At 35.7% G+C, this 6,000-nt stretch overlaps 1 protein-coding gene across 2 annotated transcripts in view; it reads left to right on the top strand.

Annotated features, from left to right (window-relative positions):
- Positions 1–675: 675 nt before the first annotated feature.
- Positions 676–6,000, top strand: part of LOC127415315 (inactive ubiquitin carboxyl-terminal hydrolase 53-like) — a 79,345-nt gene continuing 74,020 nt past the window's right edge. For both annotated transcript variants that reach the window (XM_051654037.1, XM_051654028.1), the window contains exon 1: positions 676–1,046. The gene's annotated coding sequence lies outside the window, so the exon portion shown is untranslated. The remainder of the gene's footprint in view (positions 1,047–6,000) is intronic.

Below are 6,000 nucleotides of genomic sequence, written 5' to 3'. Positions count from 1 at the left end.
TTTTGTATAAGTTTTTTTTTTTTTTTTTTTTTTTTTTGTATAAGTAAATCCTGAAAATAAATAAATAAATGTGTAATATTTACAGAAATAAAATAATTCCAAATATTTAAATTTAGGGAAACTTATAGACTAAAACATTATCCCCTTTGGTTATTTTAGGCTAGTTCTTTCTTTATTTTTTCATTTTTGCAGGTTTGGTTCTCTGTACCAACCTCTATATTCTATACACACAGACAATTTGCAAACTGTGCACAATATTCATACAATATACCACAGAAATAATATGAGAAATATGGAACTAGCAAATGGCATATGGTACTATGCTATTTCTCTTGAACAGCAAATGCACGCCTGAAACAGAAAAAGTGGCTCATAAACTAGGGAGCTGCCTACCTAGAAAGCATTTTGGGGCACCAACAGACGCATTCCGAGTTAGCGCACCTCACACACACGTACTCTGGCCATAAATGCTGTCTATGTAGGCAGCGCACTACAATTTGAAACAGAGCCACTGTGTATAACGCCATCCAAATGCGTAGCAGCTCTGTTTCAACACAGCAAGGGAAAGTGTGAGAGCGCAAGGGAATAGCAAAATTGTGAGGTAACTCCTCCCTTCGCCGGGACTGCAGTAAATACAGTAGTGTACTAGAGCAGAGGCGGTGTTTGACCTCCGCACTGAAACCATCTCAAGTCCAGACTTTCAGGTGTCAGCAGTCAGTTAGTAAACTCTGGAGCTCACTACTGCCGCTCATGTATTCTACAATAGTACACACACAGGACTACTGCGGGGATCTTTGAGCTCACGGAATAGCATTTCGGAGTAACTAATAGAGTGAAAAGAGAACAACTGTGATTCATTAAAGAAGACGAGTATGATGTCATAGAATGTAGTGTACATACAGAGTCGCGTGTAGCTTCCGCTTTGTGTCAGTCCAGCAGTTTAACGGCGAAATTCAGCTGGAGTAAAGGGGAATTTCTCATCATCAGTAATTTAACTGGGAACGGACAGAATTACAGGAATACAACTCGCGATTACTGTTCACATGGTGAGTCTTTGTGTCTCTTGTCCCGTCTGTACATTTTGTTTTGATCAAACTTTTTCTTCGCCATGTTTCATTCCCCAGTGCGCATGTGGCGGAAACGTACCTGAATCAGGTAGACAAACAGCCTCAACATCAAGATTTAACAGCTGAAAACTAACAACGAGAGTTTGTGTGTGTGTTTATTTAGAGTATTAACTTAATTTAATCCGTTTACATAACAAATACACAAGTAGACTGTTTTGTTAAAAGGTTACTTTTTAAAAGAACACACATCTTGTGATGTTGCAACAAACATACGTGTCTGTGTGTCTGAGAGTTTAAACATTCCCGAAAATATTATCAACATGTATTCCACTTAGATAAACTACCACTGAGTCCAAACAGATGCATTCATGTCCTCTTTGATACTCTGAAATGTATACTAATAATCAGGCGGGGTTGCGTTTCATCAAGTTGTGTGTTTGCATTAATGGAACTAGTGATAGTTGCTCCTTGTTTACATCGCTGAGAAACCTTTGCTCCTTTTGTATATGCTATTAACATTGTTATGAATTATTTTAGATGGAAACATTCCACAGAACAATACAATACAGCAACAAGACAGAGATAATAAAAAAAAATAAATAAATAAAAAAAACAGAATAAAAATAAAAATTGAATAGAAAATAAAGTATATATAGAATACACAATAAGACAAATATATATATATATATATATATGTAAGTAGTGCAAATACAAATCTGTTATATACAGTGCAAGGGAATGTAATGGCAGAAGAGGTAGGATATGTTGGATAAATATAAAAAGACTAAACTGTGTATTGCTCATAATTATTGCTCGATGGGGCAGTTTTAACTGTTGATGAGATGGATAGCCCGAGGGGAAAAGACTGTTCAGCAAACAGACTGTTTTGTTTAAATGATACCTTTAAAAAGAACACCAATCTTGTTATGTTTCAACAACATAAGTGTCTATGTGTTATAGAGCTATTAACATTCATGTAACATTCATTGCCGTGAAGGACCACTTAAGTAAACTACAGATGTATCTATTTGTTATCTTGTAGTCTATAATAATAATAATAATAATAGTAATAGTAATAATATATCTAATATATATATATATATATAATTTAGATGAAAACATTACACAAATAGGGTGCTTTTTTATTTAAAAAAGTACTTTTAAAAAGAACATTTAAGATTTTTGGTTGAGCTTTTCTCTATCACAGAAGTAGTGGGAATGCATTTGGGGTTGCAAATGTTATTTATTCGCTTCTTTGCCATAAACACTTCAGCTGATTAAATTGGCTCCACACACCTGCCAAAGCAATCTCCTCATTAAAGTTTTGCCGTACAGGCAATTCATTTAAATATCATGCAGAAATTTGGATTCAGCTTTGCATTAGCTCATTTTGCTTAATGGACATTAGAATAGAAACATGTCAAGCACATTTGCATTCTCTAATTATTTCTCTGATCTCTCTGGAGAGTTATGTCATCAGAATTTATACTACAACTATCTTAATTTATGTAGGTGTTAGTGTAGTGTAATTCAAAGTAAACTACGAATGAATTTTAGTCCTAGTGAACAAAATTTAAATCACCATAACAATTAAGCATTTGTGTAGTTTTAATCTTATCTGGTATATTGTGAGGCTGAGCAGCATTTGTTTACTCCCTGGTGTAACCAGTGCAATATAGACAGCATGTCGTAAAACTGTCTGTCTTTCCCAACACTCCATTATCATCTAATGTCAGATCAGTTCTGTTTCCTAACCACACATATCAGTCATTCAAATGTGTATGAAAACTAACTTCAGATCAGGTCTTATATGTAGGTACGCATTCACAGCTAGCGCCTGTTGCATTAGTCTGCAATGTGTTTCCTGATGGAAATTAATGGAATTGTTCTGGGAGGAATTTCAGGGTAAGTCAGTTATGGAGATCAGGTTCGTGGAAACTAGAATGATTTCACATTTGGCTACCATGGTGCGAACTTAGTTATTTTACAGGCGTGTATATGTTTGTGTGTAAAATGTGCATGTGTCTGTGTGCATGACAGGTGTGTGTTTGCGATAGAGCAAAGGCTATGACTGTTCATTCGGGTTTAACAATTACCATGTTTACATGCACCCTCATAATGCGATTACATTGCGATTAAGGCAGTACTTCGATTAAACTGTTGCTCATGTAAACAGAATATTGTGATATTGCGATTATGCTAATAATCAGAATAATGATAATCGCTGTAAGATATGTGGAGTACTCCTATTCTTGTCGCTTTATACTGGCATGTAAATGCTTTAATTGCATTTCTTCCACTCTAACCAAAGCGCACCTGCGCCAGTGCTGCAGACAGATGATGTTACGCGCAAGCACAGGTTCAAAAACATCACGAAACAGAAGCTGCACTTACTTTTCGGCTTCATGCGGAACGGCAGTTTCTTGCACTGTTTTCCAGCAGTGGTGCTCCCCAACTGCAGAATCGACTGCCCCACGGCAAAAGAAAACATATTTTCCTGAGTTGTGAATGTCCGTTTGCAGTCTGAATTGAATGTTGGTGAGATAAAAAGACTGTATACCGCAAAAAAATAGCAAGTGCATCTTTCAAATGAGTTTGTCCTCGCAGGCAGAACACAACAACATCCAGCACGTGTATTCAGATTCAAACAAGTGACTCTCTTATGAACCGATTCTTTTTAGTGAAACAAAACAGACATAGCAACCAGTGTAATCCGACAAACAAATGACTCTCTTATGAACCAATTCTTTTTAGTGAATCAAAACAGACAGCCCATCCTAGTCTGACAAACAAATGACTCTTATGAACCAATTATTTTTAGTGTATCAAAACAGACAGCACATCCAGTGTAATCGAAAATGACTCTTATTAACCAGCTCTTTTAATAAATCATTCAAAAAGACTAATTTTCCTTATGCCAAGCTGTATATAAAGATACATATTTGTAAAAGGTGTTTTTTGTCATATTATTTTATAAAAAAGCATTATATCATCACATTTCTCAACGAATAATCAAGAGTATTGGCAAGTAGCATGTAAACTGGATTGAAGAGGTTTGACCAAATCATGTAAACATCTTAATCTAATTATTCCTTATACTCCGATATTGCAGTAATCAGAGTATTGGTGTACATGTAAACGTAGACAATGATTGTCACATTTGTGAATCACCCTGGAAGTTGTGTATGACTTTCTTTCTTCTGCAGAACACAAATGAAGACTTTTGTTATGAAAAGAATATCTCATCTCTGTAGGTCCACACAATGTAAGTGAATGGTAACCAAAACTTTGAAGCTCCAAAAAGTGCATAAAGACAGCATAAAAGTAATCCATATGACTCCAGTTGTTTAATCCATGTTTTCTGAAATTATCCAATCAGTTTTGGGTGAGAACAAACCAAAATTTAACTCCTTTTCCACAACATCTTGCCACTTTACATCAAGCTTGAGCTCATGATCACCAAGGAGACTGTATAATAAAAAAAATAAAAAAAGTTACATTTTGGTCTGTTCACAGCCCAAAAACAATTAGATCACTTAAGAATACATGGATTATTTTTTGGAACCCAATAATAATTTATAATTATTAATCATTAATAAAGAAAAATATATTTTTGTAAAATTCTATTACTAATAATTATAATTATTATTATAAAACAGTAGCATATTTATGTACTAATTTCATGCACTAATTTACACTTGCATGTGGCATTGCTATGCGGTCCGGTTAAACCCTTAAGCCTTTATTTTGGCGGAGCTTTTATTTTGACGGAATATGATGGAAGATGTTTGTTTGTAGTTGAGTTCACAATGGCCGTTTACTGCAGAGAAATGCTCTCAACTCTTCTGTCCGCTAAAACCCAGTGTTATGGGGTTGTTTTAGATTTGGATAGCACCTTTTAGCAGCCAAGCATATTTGGAAGCATGCATGCTTTGAGTATGTGTACAAAGAATAGAGATGTGCACATAGAGTAAGCACAGCAAGCAGCGCATGCAGACCATTTAATTAAATCGCAGCCCTTGCGGTTTGATAATCACACTGCCACAATATATCAATTTTATTTTGAGTAATCGTTTAGCCCTACTCAAAAATAAAATTAAAGTAGTCCTTGCGATTCATGCATCATAAACCAAGTAAGACTGTCATCATACGTTCACTTTTTATGATGAACAGACCGATCAGTCGGTATTCACTATTACAAACCAAATCAGAATTTAAATTTTTGGGTGAATTATTCCTTTAAACTTCTTAAACTTCTTGGTTTTCATAGCCACTCAGAAGGAACTGAGGTAAATGTACCCAAAGTGCTAGGAGATGTTTTGCTGATATCACTGAATTGAACAAGGCCCTTTCTCAGCAAATAAGCCAGCTACTTCATTTGTTATTGTTAAAAGGAATCCTCTTCAGAATATCTGGAAGTGTCTGACTAAGCACTCCACTAATAATGCATGAAGCCACTGAAGCTTTAATAAATGTTTTACGCCCTGTTGGAGGAAACCCCATTTTTTCAGTGAGAAAATTAAAGGAAAGAGAGTTGTTGCCTGCACTGTAGCTTTGACATGTATTGGCAAGCCACAGGGAAGCCAGGAAACATTTAGGAAGTCGAGTATGTGTAAAAGAGGATATTGTACTTCAGTAACTGACAAAAGTTTTTAGATTTCAAAGGAAAAAGTTAATATCTGTTTTTGTTTGTTTAGGAGTTTTTATGTCACCTCCAGACAAACCTAAGGTGCTACTGAGTGGAGTTATTCTATTTTTAATGGGTGAGAGAGTAAGTGACCTGTTCAGTTTCTCTGGACTCAAAGTGCTTTCCGTGTGCTGGAACGCAATGCATGGCCAACAGGATGCCCACACAGGAAATGGCCACAGTATTGTTGCTTGAAGCCAAATCAGCCTTCTCCTGTCCTCAGGGAGTTCTGCTTTTCCCTTAGTG

Source organism: Myxocyprinus asiaticus, chromosome 2, assembly GCF_019703515.2.
Source record: "Myxocyprinus asiaticus isolate MX2 ecotype Aquarium Trade chromosome 2, UBuf_Myxa_2, whole genome shotgun sequence".
In the NCBI taxonomy this organism is placed as follows: Eukaryota; Metazoa; Chordata; class Actinopteri; order Cypriniformes; family Catostomidae; genus Myxocyprinus; species Myxocyprinus asiaticus.
The sequence above is the reverse complement of the archived record's forward strand: the minus strand, read 5'-3'. Positions and strand labels throughout refer to the sequence as shown.